The sequence below is a fragment of the Loxodonta africana genome, unplaced genomic scaffold (genome assembly GCF_030014295.1).
Source record: "Loxodonta africana isolate mLoxAfr1 unplaced genomic scaffold, mLoxAfr1.hap2 scaffold_439, whole genome shotgun sequence".
Taxonomy (NCBI): Eukaryota; Metazoa; Chordata; class Mammalia; order Proboscidea; family Elephantidae; genus Loxodonta; species Loxodonta africana.
Window position 1 is genome coordinate 65,734 of NW_026975154.1, and position 24,499 is coordinate 90,232.

The 24,499-nt window shown below is 42.8% G+C and overlaps 1 long non-coding RNA gene across 4 annotated transcripts in view; it reads left to right on the forward strand.

The window, feature by feature from the left end:
* The window catches only part of LOC135229679 (uncharacterized), a 97,125-nt gene that overhangs the window by 56,729 nt on the left and 15,897 nt on the right, over nucleotides 1-24,499 (forward strand). For 3 of the 4 annotated variants that reach the window (XR_010320359.1, XR_010320358.1, XR_010320357.1), the window contains exon 3: nucleotides 14,759-16,164. The exons of the other annotated variant lie outside the window; for it this stretch is intronic. This is a non-coding gene — a long non-coding RNA (uncharacterized LOC135229679). The remainder of the gene's footprint in view (nucleotides 1-14,758; nucleotides 16,165-24,499) is intronic. 4 annotated transcript variants of the gene reach the window in all.

Sequence of the window (24,499 nt, forward strand, 5' to 3'; positions counted from 1 at the left end):
GGGATCTCTCAAAGGGTATTAGAGGCCAGTCAGAAAAGCAGGAAGCAGCAGGAAGCAGGGCCAGTGGAGGGCAGCACTGGGTGGAGGAGGACAGCAGAGGTAATAGTAGTGGGAAGGGCAACAAAACTGGCCTGAAAAGAGTGATAAATGACTGATCCTAGATGAAGCTCAGGTTAAGAAAAGTAGGAAAATAAAAAATTCTATCCTGTAGCCATGTTTGTGGTTAGGGGTTGTTAGGCTCTTGAGGGAGGTGGGCAGGAGACACAGGAGGGGAAGGGGAGTTTCTGGATCTAGGGAGGAGTCTACAGCCCTTCTTCTGCCCTCAATGATGTGGGTTCTGGGCTCGTCAACCTACCACTCCCAGAACCTCCTGAGAAATTTCCTTAGTTCTTCACATGGTATATTAATTCCATCTCATTAGAAAATATAATAATTAAGTAGGCTTCTTGCTACCCACCCTTTCCATCATCCTATACTCTCTGCCCCAGTTGCCCACTGGCTTCCTTCCTTTCCACCATGTTCAGATCCAGAACAAAAGAGTGCCTTGTCTGCAGCTATTCTGGAAAGCTCTCAAACTTACAATTGAATTCTTTCGTTTCATCCCTCATTTATTCCTACATTTCTTATCGACAAAATAAACTTTGGTTAATTGTCTACTAAATGATAGAAAATGCTTTCTCAGAAGAATCTTCCTTGTGACCTTATCCATTCGTTCCAAATCCTTCATCTTGTCCTACCATGGCTCTCTTTTCTGGTGGAAGTCAGACCTTTTGTTCTGTAGCACTCAGCAATCTGGGACAACTTTTCCTCACCTTTATCTAGAGTCTTAGAGAAAGGCCTTTTCCTCGTGTGTCACTGTTTCATCCTGCTTGGGTGAAGATGTCCAAACATAATGGTGTGAAGGACCTTTATCCCTTCTCCCATCAGGAACCTTTGATAACCTGGGGACTCTGGCTTGCTCCTGAATTTCCTTGATTCAGTAGCTATGGTTTCTCTCCCACGAGACCTGAGGTCGGCACCCTTTTCAAAAAGCAGCTGAGATCTGAGTTAGCACCAAGGCTTCCGTAATCCTGTGTGACATCATTGCTGACACTGCTGAGTTCCATGGGCCCAGTTTGAAGCTAAACACGGCAACCAGAAAAACATGAAACTGTCAGGTAGGCGCTTGAGAAGTGCTAGTGCCAATGTGGGAAGAAGGAGATTAGATACTAAAAATGAATTGAAACTTTTCCGTGCCGTGTAAGGGGTTACTATCCCTTAGTGGGTAAAGAGAGCACAGGGAATGATAACAGTATCACGGGTAGCTGCTTTCTCCCAGTCCTCTCATTTGACTCTGTTGGAATCATGTCTCTCCAGCTCTGGTTATAAAATGTCCACTCTGAGCCCCTCTTAGGTCTCCTTAGCCTCTGAGTCTTCACACAGGCTCTGCTCTCTGACTAGGAGATGTTCTCTCCCTTCCCGTCTGCTGGTCTACTCTCCCTGGTGAAGCGTGAAGGTGAAGAAAACTGACCCCACTGGAACAGATTAGGCTTATGACTTCACCAAAAAGCCCTAAGACTCAGGAGTTTTGTGGCCAGCCAGAATGGGAAGTTTGGGAGTTGACTTGGGGAAAGCCCATGACAGACTCTGCTTTTGTTTAGGAGGCCATTTAGAAGAGAAACCAGCCAATGGGGAGACCATTTGAGGAAGAAATTAAGAAGGTTGGGGTGGTGATGAGGAAGGAGCAGACTTCTCCAAGGAAAATAAAAGTTTCAACATGGGGATGGTAGGGGCTTGTGTTGTGTGACCCCAAAGGACAGAAGAGGCAGGAATGGTAGGGAAACAATAGAACAAAAGATAATCCGTGCCTCTTCACAAATGTAACAAATGCCCCAGTGTTTTCAGCCTGTTTCCTCAGACTTTTGTCATCAAGCCATCCCTCCCCTTTTACTGAAGCCTCTGGAAAATACCTGGGGCTTCCTGGATGCTTGGCCTTTTTTCACCCCTTAATTATTCAGTCATATTCCCAACTTGGTTCAGGCATCACTTCCTGGTTGTAGTCTTCCCTGAATCTTCTCCTGGTAGATGAGTCCACTTCTTGCTCTGTACTCCATTGTACCCAGGAAACCCTTTACCACAGCATAAAACACAATTGCATTTACTACACATTCTTCCCCTCTCTGTGCCCATGCCTTCTATGAGACTCCGGAGCACCTTTCATTAGCAGGAGGAGTCTTCTTCTACCTGTTGAAGGCAGACCTTACGGTTGCTTCAGCCTTTGAGATAGTAGCAGAGATGATACAAGGAGAGAATTGAAAAGATTTTACATTGAGTCTTGCCCTTTTGTTGCTCTTAAACCCTGAGAACCTGTGGGAATGACCCCAGGCCAGCCTGCTGAATGATGAGGGACCATTGGAAAGAGGATCCAGCGGTTTCACTGAGTTGATTTTATGAAACTGGCTCGCAGGTGACCTGGAATCAAATTGTAGACACATGAGTAAGCCCTGATGCGAGCCACTGTGGCTGGCCCAGATCAGAAGAACCCCAGAGTGACAACCTGAAAAATTATGAGCTTAGTAAATGGTTGTTTTTTTAAGACACTACCTATTGGAGTCATTTGTTACACAGCAATAGGTGACTGATACACCTGTTAACTTGGCCGTTTCTCTCACCAGGCAGTGAGGCAACTTCTCTAAGTCATTTCATCACCAAGAGCATCTGGCCTAGGGTCTGACATGTAGCTGTTCATACAGGAAATCTTTGTTGACTTAATGCATGAATGAGTAATACAAATTGTATGTGCGAGTCTGCACAAAATCATTATGAAAAAAAGCATGATTTTTTAAAAAATAAAATGAATTGAGGCTCAGAACTACCTGCTTACAAAATTGAGGGGAGTTTTTAACCTCACTTACTTTTAGGGTACTCCCTCATCCAGATATGCAATAATTCCCAGGGTTTAATGAAGGACCAGTGCTTGGAGAAGACCTTCAACACACCCATTGCCTCAGCCTATGTGGGTGATCTCTCTAGAAGCATTCGTTCTGCTGTTTCCATTCTCAGCTGGAGCATGAGAGCCTTGGTGGGGCTGTCAACAGCATAACAGGTTTTGTCTACTTATGTGCCTGCATCAGCCTTTGAGGTTCTGTAACCTACTCCAGGGCACTATCAAGAAGCAGGTCCTACCCCTTCCCAATGTCTAGGACCCTACTATCTGACTGTCACTCTTCCCCTGGGCTCCAGTTCACTCAGTCTGATCACCTCAGTGAGCTGAGGCTTTTACCACAGACTCTTCAGAGTCTTGAAGTTTCAGGGCTTCAACACTGTGAGTCCAGCTATCTCCTTGAAATGAGGTAGGGAAGGAGGAAAAATGTAGGAAGATTTTATTTTCCATTTAATGTTGCAATAAAATTTCTTGCCATGCATTTTCAAAGGGTCCTGCCTAACAATTCCCTCTGTTCTCTTCCAAGATGTAGGACGATGAAGAGGGAGTGTTTGTTGTGTCATAATCTGCAGAAGGCCGCAAAGTGCACATGGGGTCCATTCCCCCGATGCTCACACTAGAGCACCCCACCCATGTGGAAATCTCTGCAAGTGTTACTGAGTCCCTCCCACATCCACAGTGAACAGCTTTCAGATTCTTATAAGAGGGAATTGTGTCCTAACACCAGCTGCTCCCTGGAAACCCTATGGGGCAGTTCTACTCTGTCCTATAGGGTCTCTGTGTCAGAATTGACTAGATGGCTACAGGTTTGGCTTTTTCTTTCAGCCGAGTGGTGAGAGTTTGATGTCAGCTCCATAATCATGTTATTAAAAAATAATGACAGGGTAGCAGGTGAAAGTAACAAAACAAAACTGAAATGTAATGGCTTTTTCACATTTATTGGCCCCACAGAGTTCCTTCGAGGTGTTTACTTTTCACTAGATTCGGAGAAATGTTTGTGAGAGAGACACAGCTTGAGATAGCTCCAAAATTACGTTTCCCTCCTTAATGTTAGGTTACATTAAGAGCTGGTTGGCTGGTTTATCATCTGCCTGCTTCACAAAAATAGAAGGCCCATGCAGGCAGGAACTTGTCTGTTGTGTTTGTCAGAGCATCCTGGTACCTGGTGCCTAAGAAGTGCTAAAAAATGATTTGAGTGAATGTGGGTGGGTTTTTATAAAAAACACTGTGTTGCTGTCTTTATTTAGTTAAATAGTGAAAACAGGGATAAGGAAAATGGAGACAATTATTTGTATAATTTAGAGTTACATAAGATGAGAATAGAACTTGAATAATGAAGATAAAAAAATAAGCTGTACGGATGGAATGTACCCCCTTCCCTTTGCTTTGGAGGGAGACATTTTAAAATTGGATTGTTTTTTCCCTACTGATTTATAGGTTCTATATGTTAATTGAAAGGTAGTCTTTTAGGAATCACAAATATTTCTATTGAGATACAATTCACCTGCCGTAACACTGCCTTTGAAAATATGCACAATACCTTGGCTTTTAGTATATGGGCAGACTTGGCACAACAGTCTCCACTGTCTAGCTTCAGAATATTTTCAGTGCCCCGTAAATAAAGGCCCTTGTTAATAAAGGCGTATTAACAGTCATCCTCATTACTCCTTTCCTCCACGCCGTAGCAACCACTAATCTACTTCTGTCTGTGTTGGTTTGTCTGTTCTGGACATTTCATGTAAATGGAATCATGCACGATGCGGTCATTTGTGTTTGGCTTCTTTCATTTAGCGTAATGTTCTCAAGGTTCGTCCATGTTGTGGCATGTATCAGTACTTGGTGCCTTTTCATGGCTGAGTAATATTCCAGTCTATGAATATACCACATCCTGTCTATCAGGTCATGACATGTGGGTTCTCTCCACATTTTGGCTGTTACGAATAACACTACTAGGAATACTCTGTGTAAGTTTGTATGTGAACATGCTTTTGATTCTCCGGGCTACAGACCTAGGTGTGCAATTGCTGTGTTGTATGGTAATTCTCTGTTTAACTTTCTGCAGAATTGCCAAACCATTTTCCAAAACAATTGGATCATTTTACATTTCCACCAGCGGTATTCCAGCTTCTCCACATCATCACCGACACTTGTTGTCCATCCTGTTGAGTTTAGCCATCTTACTGCTTTTGAAATAATAGTGCACTTTAGTTTAGATTTGAATTTCCCTGATGACTAATGAGGTTACGCTTCTTTTCCTGTGCTTGTTGACAGTTTCTACATCTGATTTTGAGAAATCTCTATTCAAATCCTTAGCCTGCAAACTTTTTTTCAGCTTTTTGCCTGTATTTTTACTCTCTTCATATACTTTTTGATATGCCAAAGATCTATAGATCTTAACAGTTTTAGCCTTCATATTTTGGGATTTTTAAAAAGTCTTTCTCTTTTATCAATAAAAAGAAAATAAAAACTTCTAAAATTTTTATGGTTGCATATTTTAATTTTAAATATTCGATCCATCTGGAATTTTGTTTTGTGTAAGGTATGAGAAAAAGGATGAAAACATTTTTACAGGTGGTCTGAGTGATTACCAGATTGCTACAAACGCTCCTTTTCCCATGACCCATATCTTCACTGCATTTTCCCGTAGTCCGTACAGAGAAGCCTTTTTACAAAGGGAGGCCACCATTCCCAGCCATTTCATTTTAAGGTTTGTTTTCTGCAATTAAATCCCTTGTGTGTCTTATCTACACACCTTTTCTTTTAAGCTAATACAAATTTTGTGTGAATAGGACCTTGGCGAGTGTAAGATGGGCTTGAATTTCATAACTGGTTCCGTGTGGTGTAGCCCAGCAGACGGACAGACAGAAGCAGGGCCTGCAGAGGCGACAGAAGCTATGAGAACGGGAGCCTCTAGAGATTTGCTGTGGAATTTCACATAAAGCTCTAGACTTTTCTGTGTAAACTTATCATCATATATGGACATCACCTTAGAACAGACAGAGAATAATGCTTTAAAAGTTAGACATTCCTAAGGAAGGTGTTCATTCCTTAGCGGATGCTGAGAAGTGTATGTGTTTTGGTGAAGATATGTACCCATTTCTACTGGGTATGTATCTAGAAGTAGCATTGCTGGGTCCTGGGATATATGTATGTTCACAGCTCTTGTAAATACAGACAAAACATTTTTAAACTGGTTGTATCAAATTACACTTCCAGTAGCAGTAGATTAGAGCTCCATTTACTCCACGTTATACCCAATAGTTGGTATTTTCCATCCTTTCCATTTTAGCCATTCTGGCGTGTAGCGGATAGTATCACATTATGGCTTTTTATTAGAATTTCTCTGATAACCAGTGAAGTTTTGTCACTTTTCATATGTTTCTTGGCCATATAGAAATCTTTTATACAGTGTACAAGTATTCGCTCATTTTTCTATTGAACTGTCCGCTTCCTTTTTCCTTTTTGGATTGTTCTTTATGTATTCCAGAACCAAGTCAGTATTAGGATATATGTATTGCAAATAACTTCTGCTACCACATGAATTCACCCTTGTGGCTTGTCGTGAACTTTCAGATGCAAACACCCGTCTTTTACAAAAACAAGCAAATGTGTAGACATAAAAGTTTATTAGGGGTTACCAGGGGCAGGAGGGAGGAAATAAAGTGGTGTTCCTGCATATGGAGACTGAGTTCTGGTTAACAGTGGTAGGAAAGTCACATTGATTAAGGGCAGGGTTGCACAGCCAATTAATGGTAATTACTGTCAGTTGTTCAGTCACCAAAGGTTGTGTGGTATGTTTACAACAACAACGATGAGCAGCTGCTGGGGCAACATAATAGTACTCAACGGATGAGGCGTATTCTTTTATTATACTTTTCTCTATTTTCTAATTTGTTTTTATAACATGCTACTGTTCAAATTTATAAAATGTTTGCATGATGAAAGTGGATAACAAGGTCTATCCCACCCATTACATCCTTCTAAGGTTTAAATGAGGGACTACATGCCATCAGCAGAGGCTCAGCCTTGGTTGGCACTCGATAAATACTTGATTTCTCCCACTCTTCTGGCTCACTGTCTTCTCCCCTGGTTTATTTGCTCTTCTCTTTCGAGCTGGAAGCATGTGACCAGAGGCTTCCCGACACCATCATTCTGCTTTCCATACCAATGTTATTGTAGTCTTGGGTTCCTGGGCAGCCTCTCCACAGGTTTAATTCTTTCACTTCTGTTCATTTATTGTTTAAATATATTCGTTTAATTTTGTCCTGCTTGTAGAAGTATATTCTAGTCATTGAAAATTTGGAGACTACCCCAACACACATGGGAACACCATGAGTAAGAATAGACTCCACGGCAATGGGTTTTATATGTGTGTCGCACACATTTATGTATATTCACTTAAATATTATATCCTGCTCCTTTCACTCAATATTATATTTCCATGATAAAGTTTTGTTTATTTTACAGACATCAAATTGTTTTATTATATTCTGCTGTGTGCAAGGAGTATATAATTTTAGCAATTTGAGTATAGTTGAAATATTAAATGTGCATGTTTCTAGTAATCTTCAACCTATACTTAAATCTTTTAACAAAAATCTTTGCTATTGAACCTTTTTTTTTATTTGTTATTCAGCATTCTTTAACACTAGGAGATAGTCTCAGGATCAACTCAGATCATATTTTCTCCCTCTTACACACGAAGGCCCTTAAAGTATTCAAAGATTGTCGTTGTTGTTGTTAGGTGCCGTCAGGTCGGTTCTGACTCATAGGGACCCTATGCCCAACAGAACGGAACACTGCCTGGTCCTGGGCCATCCTTACAATCATTGTTATGCTTGAGCTCATTGTTGCAGCCACTGTGTCAATCCCCCTCATTGAGGGTCACCCTCTTTTCCGCTGACCCTGTACTCTGCCAAGCATGATGTCCTTCTCCAGGGACTGATCCCTCCTGACAACATATCCAAAGTATATAAGACGGAGTCTCGCCATCCTTGCCTCTAAGAAGCATTCTGGCCGCACTTTTTCCCAAACAGATTTGTTCATTCTTTTGGCAGTCCATGGTATATTCAATATTCTTCACCAACACCACAATTCAAAGGCGTCAACTCTTCTTCGGTCTTCCTTATTCATTTTCCAGCTTTCACATGTATATGATGTGATTGAAAATAGCATGGCTTGCGTCAGGCGCACCTTAGTCTTCAGGGTGACACCTTTGCTCTTCAACACTTTGAAGAGGTCCTTTGCAGCAGATTTGCCCAATGCAATGTGTCTTTTGATTTCTTGACTGCTGCTTCCATGGCTGTTGATTGTGGATCCAAGTAAAATGAAATCCTTGACAACTTCAATCTTTTCTCCATTTCTCCTTTTGTTGCACATTGGTCCAGTTGTGAGGATTTTTGTTTTCTTTATGTTGCAGTGTAATCCATACTGGAGGCTGTGGTCTTTGATCTTCATTAGTAAGTGCTTCAAGTCCTCTTCACTTTCAGCAAGCAGGGTTGTGTCATCTGCATAATGAAGGTTGTTAATGAGTCTTCCTCCAATCCTGATGCCCCGTTCTTCTTCATATAGTCCAGATTCTCGTATTATTTGTTCAGCATACAGATTAAATAGGTATGGTAAAAGAATACAACCCTGACGCACACCTTTCCTGACTTTAAACCAATCAGTATCCCCTTGTTCTGTCTGAACAACTGCCTCTTAATCTATGTAAAGGTTCCTCATGAGCACAATTAAGTATTCTGGAATTGCCATTCTTCCCAGTGTTATCCATAGTTTGTTATGATCCACACAGTTGAATGCCTTTGCATAGTCAATAAAACACAGGTAAACATCCTTCTGGTAGTCTCTGCTTTCAACCAGGATCCATCCAACATCAGCAAGGATATCCCTGGTTCCACGTCCTCTTCTGAAACTGGCCTGAATTTCTGGCAGTACCCTGTCGATATACTGCTGCAGCCGTTTTTGAAAGATCTACAGCAAAATTTTGCTTGTGTGTGATATTAATCATATGGTTCTATAATTTCCACATTCGTTTGGGTCACCTTTCTTGGGAATAGGCATAAATATGGATCTCTTCCAAAAAATATATATATATATATATTTCTTTTTTTTTTTTTTTCCAGTCAGTTGGCCAGGACGCTGTCTTCCATATTTCCTGGCATAGACGAGTGAGCATCTCCAGTGCTACATCTGTTTGCTGAAACATCTCTATTGATATTCCATCAATTCCTGGAGCCTTGTTTTTCGCCAGTGCCTTCAGAACAGCTTTGACTTTTCTTCCTTCAGTACCATTGGTTCCTGATCATAGGCCACCTCTTGAAATGGTTGAATAGTGACCAATTCTTTTTGGTATAATAATTCTGTGTATTCCTTCCATCTTCTTTTGATGCTTCCTGCGTCGTTTAATATTTTCCCCATGGAATCCTTCACTTTCGCAACTCGAGGCTTGAATTTTTTCTTCAGTTCTTTTAGCTTGAGAAACACCGAGCATGTTCTTCCCTTTTGGTTTTCCATCTCCAGCTCTTTGCACATGTCATTATAATACTTTACTTTGTCTTCTTGAGAGGCCCTTTGAAATCTTCAGTTCTTTTATTTCATCAATTCTTCCTTTTGCTTTAGCTGCTCGAGGTTCGAGAGCAAGTTTCAGAGTCTCCTCTGACACCCATCTTGGTCTTTTCTTTCTTTCCTATCTTTTCAGTGACCTCTTGCTTTCTTCATGGATGATGTCCTTGATGTCATTCAAAAACTTGTCTTGTCTTCGGTCACTAGTGTTCAATGTGTCAAATTTATTCTTGAGATGGTCTTTAAATTCAGGTGGGATATTTTTGCTCTCATGGACTTGCTCTGATTTTCCTCAATTTCAGCTTGAACTTGAATATGAGCAATTGATGGTCTGTTCCACAGTCAGCCCCTGGCCGTTTTGTGACTGATGATATTGAGCTTTTCCATCGTCTCTTTCCACAGATGTAGTCAATTTGATTTCTGTGTGTTCCATCTGGCGAGGTCCATGTGTATAGTCACCGTTTATGCTGGTGAAAGAAGGTATTTGCAATGAAGAAGTCGTTGGTCTTGCAAAATTCTATCATTTGATCTCTGGCATTGTTTCTATCACCAAGGCCGTATTTTCCAACTACTGATCCTTCTTTATTTCCAGCTTTTGCATTCCAATAGCCAGTAATTATCAATGCATCTTGATAGCATGTTCGATCAATTTCGGACTGCAGCAGCTGAAAAAAATCTCCTATTTCTTCATCTTTGGCCCTGGTGGTTGGTGTGTAAATTTGAATAATAGTTGTATTAACTGGTCTTTCTTGTAGGAGTGTGGATATTATCCTATCATTGACAGCATTGTATTTCACGATAGATCTTGAAATGTTCTTTTTGACGATGAATGCAACATCATTCCTCCTCGAGTTGTCATTCCCAGCGTAGAAGACTATATGATTGTCTGATTCAAAATGGCCAGTACCAGCCCATTTCAGCTCACGAATGCCTAGGATATTGATGTTTGTGCATTCCATTTCATTTTTGATGATTTCTAATTTTCCAAGATTCATAATTCGTACATTCCAGGTTCCAATTATTAATGGATGTTTGCAGCTGTTTCTTCTCATTTTGAGAAGTGCCATATCAGCAGATGAAGGTCCTGAAAGCTTTACTCCATCCATGTCATTAAGGTTGACTCTACTTTGAAGAGGCAGCTCTTCCCCAGTCATGTTTTGAGTGCCTTCCAACCTGGGGGGGTCATCTTCCGGCCATATATCAGACAGTGTTCCGTTGCTGTTCGTAAGGTTTTCACTGGCTAATGCTTTCCAGAAGTAGATTTCCGGGTCCTTCTTCCTAGGCTCTCTTGTCTGGAAGCTCAGCTAAAACCTGTCCTCCATGGGTTACCCTGCTGGTATCTGAATACCGGTGGCATAGCTTCCAGCATCACAGCAACCCACAAGCCCCCACAATATGACAAACTGTCAGACACGTGGGGGTAGCAAACTATGATTTCATTCATCATTTTCATTTTTTCATTCAATCAATATCTAGAAAGATTCCATGTGCCAGGAATAGTCTACATCATGTGGACGCAGTGGTGAAAGGTACACATTGTCCCTGCCATTGTGAAGGGGACACCCAGTGCGGGTGGGAGGGGGACTGGTAAAATGCAGTCCAGAGAAAGGACAGACCATGCTCCAGGAACCACACTGGACTTCAGAGAGCTTTGTTGGCTGCCGTTCATCTGTCCGGCTTCTAGATGTCAGAGTGCCCTCAGGCTCAGTGCTTAGTCCTCTCTCTCTATATAGACACCCTCTCTCTAGGATGTCTCAGTGAGTCGGTGGCTGTCTGTAGCTGAGGATGTGATGTTTACACCTCCATCCATTTCAACTCCTCCTGGTTCATGACTTCTATTCAAATGTCAGCGTAACTCTCTGTACCGAGTTCTTCATCTGTAAAATGTGCCTTATAATGATACATTCCTCACATGGGTATCATGCAGAGCAAGTATCTTAAGAAAGGAGAAACCCTCACAAGAGTCCTGGCACCAGTAAGTGTTAGCTGTCAGTATTATTACCTGACATCTCCACGTAGATGTCTAACAGCTATGCCATGTTATCAATGCCATGAAACAATTCTTGGTCCCAACCCCATTCCACCCTTATCGATGAATTTCTCAGGGCTTCAGTGATGGGAATGTGTGCGTTTTCCCACATAATGGACATGGCTAATAAAGGTTGGCCTGGTCCTTCATAATAAGTTGCTCCAAAGTTTATATGGGTGGACTCAGACAAGTGATAGCCAACTAATATAGACAAAAAATAGAACTCTCAGCTGCTCATATTTGTACTCTCAGCCTAGAATATCTGGTGAGGGTACTATATGGACTGAATTGTGTAACCCCAAAGGTACGTTGAAATCCTAACTACTGTACCTATAAATGTGACCTGATTTGGAAATAGGGGATTTTTAAAATTATTTTAATGAGACCATACCAGTGTAGGGTGGGTCCTAAACCTAATCCCTTCTGAGTTACAAAAAGAACAGAATAGACACAGACACAAACAGGGGAAGAGGGACACAGACAAAGGGGAAGATAATCTACAAGGCCAGGAACGCAAAGGGTGGCTGGAAGCTGCTAGAAGCTGAAGTAGACATGAGCCATGCCCTGAATTCCTACTTCTAGCCTCCCGAACTGTGAGAAAATAAATATCTGTTCTTTAAAGCCACCCAATTGTGTTATTTTTTTCTTATGGCAGCCCTAGATGACTAACACATACCCATGGTTATCCATGAAGCCTGGTGTAAAATAGTGTTCTCCCCTCCTTGTCTAGCCCACCCGAATCCTGCTATTTCCTTATCAGTGTCCTCTGCCTTCACTAAGAGCTACAACAGAGTCGGCTTGATGCTGATGCATAGAAATGCAGTTTATTTTTTAGTTTATATTTATGATTGACTAGCATTAATTTCAATGGTTTGTTAATTTTTCTGTGGAGGCATTTCTGTAATCTATGAGTAATAGCAGTTGCAGCTTTTCCTTCTTTTTGTTGTCGCTTTGTTCTAGCTTGGGCCTCCAGTGTTAAATATTTAATATAAATAATGATAGAAAGCATCCTTATTTTTTTAAAGAATTTTTTTGTGTGCTTTAAGTGAAAGTTTTCAAATCAAGTCAGTCTCTCACACAAAAACGCGTATGCACCTTGCTACACACTCCCAATTACTCTCCCCCTAATGAGACAGCCTGCTCTCTCCCTCCACTCTCTCTTTTCGTGTCCTTTTCGCCAGCTTCTAAACCCCCTCCACCCTCTCATATCCCTTCCAGGCAGGAGATGCCAACATAGTCTCAAGTGTCCACCTGATTCAAGAAGCTCACTCCTCACCAGCATCCCTCTCCAACCCATTGTCCAGTCCAATCCATGTCTGAAGAGTTGGCTTCGGGAATGGTTCCTGTCCTGGGGCAACGGAAGGTCTGGGGGTCATGACCACTGGGATCCTTCCAGTCTCAGTAAGACCATTAAGTATGATCTTATGAGAATTTGGGGTCTGCATCCCACTGTTCTCCTGCTCCCTCAGGGTTTCTCTGTTGTGTTCCCTGTCAGGGCAGTCATTGGTTGTAGCCGGGCACCATCTAGTTCTTCTGGTCTCAGGATGATGTAGTAACTGATTCACGTGGCCCTTTCTGTCTCTTGGGCTTGTAATCACCTCGTGTCCTTGGTGTTCTTCATTCTCCTTTGATCCAGGTGGGTTGAGACCAATGGATGAACCTCAGATGGCTGCTTTCTAATGTTTAAGACGCCAGACGCCAGTCTTCAAATTGGGAAAGCATCCTTATTTTAATGCTAATTAATTTTAAAGAGAATGTCCCACATTTCACTATGAACTATCATGCCAGTTGTATTTTTCCAACTTAAGGAACTCCTTTTCTGGTCCATGATTGCTCAGAGTCCTTATCTCTCAGTGTGATTGAATTTTATCAACTGCTTTGTCCCCATCTCTTGAGGTGAGCATGTCTTTTCTTCTTCCATCTATGCTTATGGTGAATTAAATTATTAAATCTTTAATGTTCACTCAAGCTTGCATGCTGACGATAAACCCCCTTGATGATGGCGTATTACCTGGTTTATACTTTGCTGGATTTCCTTTGCCAGTATTTTATGTAGGTTTTTGCATCTCAGTTACTTAGTGTGCTTGCCCTGTAACTCTTCTTCTACGATCCTTGTCTAATTTGGTGTCAATATTAAACTAGCCTTAGGGATGAAGTAGAGGAGCATCTCATCTTTTTCTCTTCTTTTCTGACTTTGCACAAGATTAAAATGCTCTGTTTCTTGCCTGTTTGCTGCAACCTGAATGAAAGTGGTCTCGGCCTCCTATTTTCTTAGGGAGATCTTGAACTACTGACCCATTTTGTGTAGTGATTAAAGGTCTTTTCTGGTGCTACTTAGAAAAATTTCCACTGCATGTTCTAGGCTGCTAGGATTTCATCTTTGAATGTTATGTTGTTATCACTATTTTCAGTCTCATCCACGTCAATTAATCAATCCCAGATTTTCCCTCATTTTTCCAAAGTCAAACTCTACATCTGTTCCTGGTACCAATTCCCTTATCTAAGACTTGTTTGCAAACAAAAATACAACCCAGCATCTTTGAGTCCATGATGTGAGAATACAGTCCCATATAACTTTTTTTGTAACTGTTTTTCTTGTTAAGTGTTTCTCCTCTTTTTTTTTTTTTTTTTTTGTTCATTTCCCACGTATCTAGCAGTTTCAAAGTTGTGCACTTCAGGTTGAGGTCATTAGCTGGATTGACTCCGTGCAGGGCCATGGGGTGCCAGTTGCAAATGGGCATCCAAAGAGCACTCCTCTAGAACTAGGAGGCAGGAGGAGGTGGTTGGGCGGTTGCGGGGGCGGGGGAGGGAACTGGGCAGGGCTGTGTGGAGAGGGGCGCCCAGGGGAGGTGCCAGGTCGGAGGCTGCCCCACCACAATCTCACGTGCATCAGGAAGGAGCTGGCTGCAGGAGCCTTTCGCCAGGCTTTCCCTGAACTCAGACCCGCTAGGCTCACAGGTCCCACCAGAACTAGGGGAAGCCTGAGTCTACCGAGGTCAAGTCCCAGGGTATACCCCTGAGCCCGGTCACAGTGCTTATGCTGGGATAGTAGGGCAGAGGAGGCGTATGGGGACTTGGGTCCAGAGGGTGACCCAGAAAGGGTGGGAGAGTTGTGGTCACCCTAGGACTCTGGCTCTGCACGTGAAGGGCCCCAGGTTGCACTTCCAGGAGGAGAAGGCAAAGCCACAGAGCCCACACTGCTCACACAAACAATCCCCCACCCCCCTCTGCCCTTTCTCCAGGCGGGACGCCCCTCCTGTGCTGTCCTCAGAAGGGCTCTTCAGGGACCACACCCCTAGTTTGCGGAGCAGCAGAGCCTGCCCCAGTCTGGACTAGGGACTTTATTTCTTCCACTCTCACCACTGGCTGAAGGCAGACTCCTGTCTCCACAGACTAAAGAGGAATTATCAAAATGAGCTCAAAACTCTAGATTTGAGTTAAGGATCATAAATTAACACAGAGAAATACAACTTTAACAACAAAGACCTGTTTGGAGCCCCAGTTGGAATTAAAAAAAAAAAAACTTGAACAGAGGGAGTGATAAAGGCTTCCTTCTTTTGCCATCCTCTCTCGGTGGTCCCAAGCTTTCTCATCTCCCACCTCACAAGACTGTATCAACTGCTTTGAGACTTTTAGAATAAAGATCCCCAGGCATATCACTGCTGTTACCCTGTGAGGATTTCCCCAGTGCTGGGTTAGACTAAGACAGAATCCTCCAGAGGCTTCCGGGGTCTGTGTACTGGATGGTCAACACACAGAGCCTCAGAGCCCACTTCATTTTTCCTGCAGTTGGGCATGACCCCAGGGACATGACCCTGAGAGTGCTGACACTTCCTGAAGCCAGTGACCCTCCCCCTGGGCTTCTCTCTGCCTGGGTCTCAGAATCTCTGAGGCCAACTTGTACCCTCGGAAGTGTTTCTGCTGAAGGACACGTAAACAGCACTGTGGGTTTGTGTCCTGCAGTCTGCAAAACTGCCTCCCCTGAGTGGGGTGAGGAGCTACTGGAATACTGAAACATTGAAATCATTAAAACTAGCAGAAGCCACAGCCCATGGTGCTGGGAGAAAACTGGGAAGGACGGAGAGGTGAAGAGGCTATAAAGGCCCAGGTGTGAAGGCGACCATGGGCCAGGATGTCCTGAAGTCGCAAAGCTGACCAATGCTGAGTGCCCTAAAAGCTGCCACTCCTGTGCCCATCTTTTCTTTCAATGGACAAAGTCTTTCCCTGCTCTTATGTGCCTGGGCTGGAAGGGCCTTTGACTTAGAACATGAAGCAGCCTCCAGAGCCTCTTGGGGCAAGTGATGGTCAAGGAGGCTCTGCCTAACCCCACCCTGCTCTTCCCACTTGTCAGAGGACCAGGAATTTCAGTCTTCCAACTCCTGGGCTGATCTAGTGACTCATAACAGGATTTCACTGGAACTGGAAGGTGTTGAAGACAGGAAGTACTCCTGGGTTTCTTCACCCAGCTGAATGCCTAGTTCCTGGTCTTATTACACGGCTTACATTCAGGATAAGAAGAGGCGTTTGGAGCTTTACGCATGACCTCTTAGCAGCGGTTTCTGTTCAGGAGTGAAGAGGTAAAAAGAAAGCAGTGTCTACTAAGTCCTTTTCCAAGAGTCTCAGGAAATTCTCACGAAGACCCTCTCAGGTAAGGACTGACGGGAAATGCCTTGGTTTAATATTAAACTTTGCCCTTGACACATTTTTTTTATGGAGGGCATATACAATATTGTCCGCTCAAGGAAGCACTGTAATTCTTATCTAGAATTTATGTAGAATGAGTATATATAAAACCTAAACTTGGTCCTTAAGCAAGGGGTTACCTCTCAGAGAAGGCCTATGGGAAGGTTTCTACCAAATTCTGTGGTGCTGCCATTGCTCCAAGGAGCCCAGGTGGTGCCAAGTTTGAGCACTCGGCTGTTAACTGAAGGTTAGTTTTTTGAACCCACCGAAAGGCTCTAAGGAGTAAAGACCTGGCGAACTGCTTCCATTAAGATTACAAACCAGGAAACCCTATCGGGGCAGTTATCCTTTTACACTGGGCCGCAATGACTCAGAAACCCACTCGATGGCACCTAGCAATAACAACAGGAAGCTGTTGCCCCCAATGTGCTTGAAGTGCCTCTCTGGGGAAGGCTGGCCTTCACAGCCAGCTCATGGCCACACGGGAACTGAGACTCATGTTTTGTTACCACACCTTAGTTTCAGTTAGTAAATTTATTTTCCAGTTTATTGACGAGACTTGACTACAGACATCTCTCAGGTATTGTCAAAATTAATTCCATTCTCTAGTAATGATTTGCCAGGATGTATTTCCAAGCATTTCCAAGAGACTGGAAAAACTTTCCAAAGAGGCTTGTCCAGCGCCATGTTGTGCAGTAACTACAGTGTTGATGTAGTATATTAACCACATAGTTTCCACGTTTTCTGCTTTCCTTAAATAACAACTGAAATTCCAAGTCTACCACCTGAAGTACTTCCCGTAGTGTTTCACTTAGAAGTCTGGTGGTGATGAATTCTCTCAGTTTTCTTTCCCCTAAGAATGGCATTATTTGAGCTTTACTCCTGAAGGTAATGATACATAGATACATGATACATAGAATTCTGGGTTAATATTTCCATCTTTCAGGGTTGAAAAAATGTTGTTTCACAATCTTTTTTTTTTTTGGCTTCCATGGCTTCTGATAGTGAATACAGAGTCATTCAAATTATTTTTCTCAGGTGAAATGTGTTGTTTTCTCTCTACCTCCTTCCTGAGTATTTTCTTGACCTTTGTTATTCTGCAGTTGATTTATATATATATGTGTGTGTCAACTGTTTTTCCCCTCCCGGGTATGTCTGTAAGTTCAGTACACTGTTTTTTTCTTTTTACATGCTGCTGTTAAAAATATATATATATATATATTAGTAATGTACTTACAAATATACTTGGGATGTGGCATAAGGCCCACTGGCTTGGCAAAAAACCCATAACTCGCAGAATATTTTTGTGCAAATTCGGTTTTGGGGCATGGAATTCTTTAACTTGCTGTGGTTTGCTGAACTTCTTGAATCTGTAAGTTTACGTCTTTCACCACATTTGGAAAGTGTTCAGCCAGTATTTTTTCAAATACTATTTTCTTCACCACACATTTTGTCCACTTCTTCTGGAGTTCCAATAAATAAGCTTTTTGTCTAGTTCTTGAGGCACTGTCCATTTTTTTCCATATTTTCCTCTCAGTTTGCAGAATGGATATTTTCTACTGATCTATTTCAAGTATTTAGTTTTTTTCTCTGTCATCACCATTCTGCTATTGTGAAAATATCAACTGAATTTTTGATTTCTACGATTGTACTTTTAACATGTAAAATTTTCATTTGCAAATAGCACCTATTATCTTTCCATTTATTTAAAAAGTGTCCCTGTTATTTCTTGGATTAGAATAGCATTTTAAAATCTGTTTCTTATGATTTTGAGAGTACAAGTCCTGCTTAAATTTTATGGAGAATTTTTTTGTTTTTAGCAGTCGATTGACCCAGTTATGTTCAGGCTCCAAGTTCTGTCCCATCTTCTGTATTCTATGGTTCAAATGTTAGTTCAATTTTTGAAGGCTTTGCAGCTGTATTAAAGTCTAATCTATGTGAGCGCCACTCAGTATGGAACCTCGATGGCATTCTAACCCATAGTGCGGGTCTTAAAGGATTTGATAATGCTTCTGTGGGTCAGGGCAATGGATACGCTCCTGAGGGGTGAACCAGGAGTTCATAGCAAGTCTGCAGAATCTCTTTCTTGCACAGCCTCCTCTTTCTCTTCTGCTCTCTGAGTTCAGAAGGAGTGCTTTCCTGGCCCACTGGTGGGAATGCTGGAGCTTTAATCTCCTTATTCTGTTGTGCACATCAGTGACTGGTTCTGCCTATGGGGCCAAAGCACTGGACAACCAGCCAAAAGGCTGGCAGTTTGAACCTGTCAAGAAGCGCCTCAGAAGACAAGCCTGGCGATCTGCTTTTGAAAAGTCTCACCCTTTGAGGTAGAATTGACTAGGTGTCAGTTAACAGCAGAGAGAGAGAAAATGTAATGGAGCTTTCTCTACAATATTTGGTTCTTCCATACTCTGGTCAGAGAGAAGGATTCTCCTCTGCCAGAGTTTCAGGTGTCTGCCCACCTGCCCAGCTGCCTGTCTCTCTCCTTTGTGGACCTTCTATCCCATTTATATGAGAGAGGGCTTCTCTCGGGGCTGTTTCTGTCCACAACGGGTGTGCAGCTGTGAGATTTGGGCTCACTTAATTTCAGCCTCTGGAATATTCATACTCTATGTTCTGGCTCCGCCCTGCCCCCATCCACCTTCAACACTTTCCTTTGCAGAGTCCTGAGATAGTGTCCCATGCATTTGTCCAGATACTTAGTTGTCAGATACCAGCATAGCCACCAGGGGGCAGTGCTGTTGTGGTTGAGGAGGGAGGGACTGTACACTGAAGGAGCTGCAAGACCTGGCTGCCTTGTGTGAGCAGGATGGGGGTGTGCTGAGGAGTGGGTGCTGAAGGTGCTGAGTCAAGGGGAGTTTAATATAAAGTTGGGTCAAGGAGTGTTTGTTGACAAGGATTTATTGCCGTAGCAAGGGTTCTGGAAATGGGTTTAATATGCTGTGGGATTGCTTTTGGAAGCTTAGAAAAGGCAATGGCCCACATTCTCTGAAATCGAAATGCCAGACCTGCTGTGTCAGATGTTGGAAGAGGGATTAAAAGCCTCCAATATGTGGGCATGTCTGAGTTAGTCTTCTGTAAGACCATTTCTTGGAGGTCCTGAAGGATACCCATTTCATCAAAAGAATAAGGAATGCGGAGATGAGGGGAGCACCAGCAACATAGAGCTTACCAATATGTATACTTTGTAGGGAGTCCCTGGACGCCACAAACAATTAAGTGCTTGACTATTATCTGAAAGTTTGGCAGTTTGAACGTACTCAGAGGATCCTTGGAAGACATTCCTGGCCATCTGCTACTAAAGGATGAAAGCCTTAAAAGCACTATTGAACAGTTAGTTCTACTATGCCCACATGGGGTGGTCATGAGTCAGAAATGACTTGATGACAACTAACAGCAACAATCGTCTATAGGCTCAGGTTGTTAGTGGGAGCTGGGCTGCCTAGTAGCAATGCAAATCATGGGATCCCAGATCAACAGAGGCCAGGTGGAAGTACTTAACTGTCAGAAACAAGTTGTGTGTGATTACAATAATGGTCAGCAGGTCAGAGTAGTAGTTATCTATTGGGGCATAATAGATTCTCCCCAAACTTAGCAGGTGTGAGATAAATGGAAAATTAATATTCAACTCATTCTGATAAATTTGGAACTAGACAAAAATTTTGGTATCACTCAACATAGTTTTCAGGTGAAGGAATAAACTAGAAAATTTAAATAACTAGTATAAGTATAATAAGAGATTTTTCAAATAATGATGATATAATTGCATACCTGAATAAAAGACAAATACATCAAAATCAATGGTTTCTCTCCAGTATAGACATGAGGGTCTCAAATTGGCAAGGGTGAGAAGGGCAGACCGTTCTCTTTCCCCTACTACTTGACTGGATCAAACTGTGTTCAAAACTGTAAAATATTTAGGAAAACATTGTTTTGACCAAAGCAGCAAAGGACTTCTATGACGAAAACTAATGTACTAAAGTACATAAAATGAAACCTGAATATATGCAAAAAATATGCCATATTTTCAAATGAGAAGTCTTGTCAATTAAATGGAGGTCCCTAAAACTAATAATATAAGTGGAATGTATTTCCAGTCAGAATATTAAGATAGTTGTTTTTGAATTGTATACAGTAATCATATGCTACAAATAGTACAGTAGATAACAGAGGATGTTGCTGGTGTTAGGAGACTTGGAGTCCATTTCTGACTCATAGCGATCCCATTTCACTGCCCCATAGGGTTTTCTAGGCTGTGATCATTATGGGAGCAGAACAACAGGTCTTTCCCCTCAGTGCCCCCTGGTGGGTTCGACCTGCCAAACCTTCTTTGGATTAGCAGATGAGCACTTAATCACTGCAACACTGTGGCTGCTTTAAAAGGTATAGAGAAGAAAAACATGAAAAAGCAGGATACTAACAGGTGTCTACCTCTTCAGGTAACAGAATAAATTGATATTACATAGCATAGAAACTGACAAGTCGACCAATGAAACAAAATCTGCTAAGAAGTCACAATAACCATTGATACAAAGGCGGTATTTTGAGAAAATTATATTTATTTAATAAATGGTGCTGACTCAAGTGATCGTTCTGGGGGACAAAGCTTGCAAAAATGTGATACACAAATGATAGATTTGGAAAATCATGTGAAATGGAGATGACAAGACTTAATAACAATTTCCATTTTACACAGAAGGATAAAAGTTAAGCACTTGAAAAATGATCAGTGAATTCAAACAGATCGTTCACAGCAAATCCACATGCCCAATAAACATAGTCCAAGTTGCTCAAAAACACTGGTAGTTAAGAAAATATCAAAGTCCCAGTGAAACTGGCACAATTTAAAAATCAACACCATCTATGGCTGGTTGGGCTGTGGGGTGAAGGATACCCTGAGACATGGCTGGAGAGGTGCTTTAGGACATCCTCTAGGGGAAAGACATGGCCATGGCTCTGTACTTTTAAAACATACTTCGAGCTGGAAATCTCACTCTATGGAGTCTTTTCCACAGAAGCAGATCCTGTAGTATACAACGGATAGTTATTATTAGTATTGACCAAACACTGACTGTCCATTGATAATTGAATGATATATAACTTATGGTAAAGCTACATCATCAATAAATGAGTTGTAGTAGTTGAGTGGGAAAAATCTCTGTGAAGTATTATTGAAGTATTACTGAAAAAATCAGGGTGCATGCAGAGAAGTGTATATAAAATGAGCACATCTGGGTTAAACAATATCAATTGTTTGAATATGCTTGGATACCTGTTTATGTTTATGAGTGTGTATAAGTCTGTGTGTTTGTTTAAGCAAGGATAAGAGAGACTACCACATTGTTAACCTGAATTACCTTGGATTCACTTGCAGGAAAGAACAGGGGGAGGAGAGCTAGAACACGCAGGAAGAGTGGACTTAAAAAGCATGGATGATAATGTTTCCACTTTAGTAGTGTTATGTATGGAAGAATAAATCTGTCTTAAAGGGAGAAAGCCAGAATATTCCTTAGAAGCAAGGATGGCTTTGGCCATGTTATCAAGAAGGAGGGACCAGTCCCTGGAAAAGGACGTCATGCTTGGTAAAGCAGAGGTCCAGTGAAAAAGAGGACGACCCTCAATGAGATTGATACAGTGGCTGCAACAGTGTGCTCAAATATAGCAAAGATTATTAGGATTGCCCATGACCGGATGGTGTTTTGTTCTGTGGTGCAAAGGGCCACTGTGAGTCAGAACTGACTTGATAGCTTCTGACAACATGTAGAAGTCCAGATAAAGTGTACTGAATTGATATCATCTATTTAAATTATTCATGTAAGTTAAAGACTGAAAAATATAGTGTCAGTGCCATATCTAACGACTTAAAGAGAATCAAGGTAGAATATCAAGTGAAATAAGGGGCGAGAGCAATGTGGGTAGAGTGTGACCAGGCTTCCATAAAAGTAAACACCCCAGCAGATGTACTTGTGTACCTGTGACTGTGTATATGTGACCCTGCAGAGAGGTGTAGGGAAGGATACACGTGTGTCTATTTACATTGCGTACCTTGGGGGAGCAGGACCAAATTACATATGAGGGTGGGACCCTGACATAAATTTTTTTGTCATACAAATCTGTAATCTTGCAAATGTGATAAAAAACAATTTCAGAGCTTTGGAAATTCATAAACATCATAGATATATGTATATTTTAACGTGTTTTGTTAGATATTTAAAATAGGTGACAATTCTCCAGAATGACACACAAAAGATTTGAATCACTGTCAGGAGAGCACACCGCAGAAAGTAATAATCAGATCCAGTGGATTTCTTGTTGTTCTTGGAGCCAGTGAGTTCTTCTGGTTTCTATGACTGGAAATGACCAAAAATAATTTTGGGAAGTCAGTAGAGTTACCCCTCAAAGACGTCTTGCGAGCACACGTCTACAGCTAAATTCAGAAGGCTGGACACCATGTGCAATTCACTAGGTAACTCTTGCGCCTCTAGAAGATTCTCTTTCCCGGATATGCTGCTTCCACCTCCTCCCTGCCTAGCCCCGCTGGATAACCCGCCTTTGTGCATGCTAGGCCCCATTCAGGTCTGAGCCTAGATCATAGAGGACATCAACTGGGAAGGTAGCTTTTAAGAAGAAAGATGTTGATGAAAAGATTTCAGAAAGCAGCACCTCCCCAGCCAGCCTCTCCCCAACCTGGGAATACCAACCCCTCCCACCCTGATACCTCTGAGAATCTCTGATTTTTCGTTTTGGATCCTTAGGAGACTGCAGAATTTACCTGGTCTGAACACCTTGGTTCTTTTCTACCTGTGACCCTCTGCCTCGCAGGAGCTGTCTCTGTCACTCTGAGGAATACACACAGGACAGACTGTGGACGGAGGTGCCCATCCTAGAGGCCCTGCCCTCCATTCCTCTGCCCATGGGGGGTTCCCTGTGATACTTGTGGTCTCATCTCCCAGAGAGATGGATACACCCCTGTCATGTCCAGGGCTTCCCCAGACTTGGGATTTGATGTCGCGACTGAGACTGGGGCTTTGTTGTCCACTGTTGAGTCTGGCCCTGAGTCTGCCCCTTCCCACCATTACCTCTGATCACCTGTGTTCTCGCTGTTCTCCCTGGGTTTGAAGCTTGTCCTCTCTTTTGGTTCTTTCACCTCAGAGGGCCTTTTTCTTCCAGTTCTTTGACCTCGGGACAGGTCAGATTTGACCACAGGAAAACAAAAAAAAAATTAGCAAGTTTGTTTGACATGTCAAGAACCGGAATGTACAGCTTGATTTTAAGGAGAAGAAAAAGTTCCAAAGCTCTACCCCTTCCCCTAGGACATGCTCTACAGGAAATATCCTGCAAGCCCTGGATCAGCTCTTATCCAGAAATGGTTAACACCCAGGGGGATTTTTCTACACCACCTCCCAGTTCACATTCCCCCAATGTGGCAAAAAGGGTGCATCCAAATCATAAACCCAAATTCACCCTAGGAGACCAGAAGACATGGCTGGGGTGAGTTCATTTTCCTTCAACCTGCCCTTCTCTCCTCCTACCAAGCCCTGCTTCTTTCTCTGCCTCTATACTGCTGGGAAGGGCCCCAGAGTTGTTTGTTTAGGGCTTTATGTCCACTGCTCACCTGCAGGCATGTTTCCCAACAGCCTGCCATCTCTCTGATTCCTTCTCCTCCAAAGAACTCAGTGACACCCCCTTCACCATGACACCTCAGCAGGGCCCCCCCAATCCTCCCAAGTCCCACTGAAATCCCATTTCCCTTTCCCTATTTATGTTGCGCTCATCCTTATGGTCCCAAGATCTCACCATCCAGATGAGGCCTGTCCTGTCCTCTCCTGGGCCAGGGGAGCCTCTGAGGGGACCTGGTGTCTGCGGTCAGCTATCTGGGACTTCTTCCATCCAGATCTCCCTTAGGGCTGGAGTTCTCTGTGCACTTGGGTTGGGAGGGTTGGGGTCACAGGGGAAGGAGGGTATGATCTTCCAGGGGAGCTGGGTGAAACGAACCTGAATGGAGGTCTCTACTGAAGGGCCCACGTTTCCAGCCCAAAGGCCCTGCTCCTCCTAGTCCCGGGGCTCTAGCACGTCTTCAGGTGCTTTCCCATCTTGCCTCGGTGGTGCACCTGCTCCTTCTGCAGCCTGGTCTCCTGCCTCTGCAGCCTGTCCAGCTGGTGCCTCAGCCTCTTCAGTTCTTCTCTCTGCTTCTCCAGCTGCTCCTCCAGGCGCCTGCAGACCGCTCTCTTCTCCCTCACCTCCCTCTTCTTGGTGGCCATCAGGCAACGCCTGGCCAGCTGGTGGCAGCGTCTGGGCCTTCG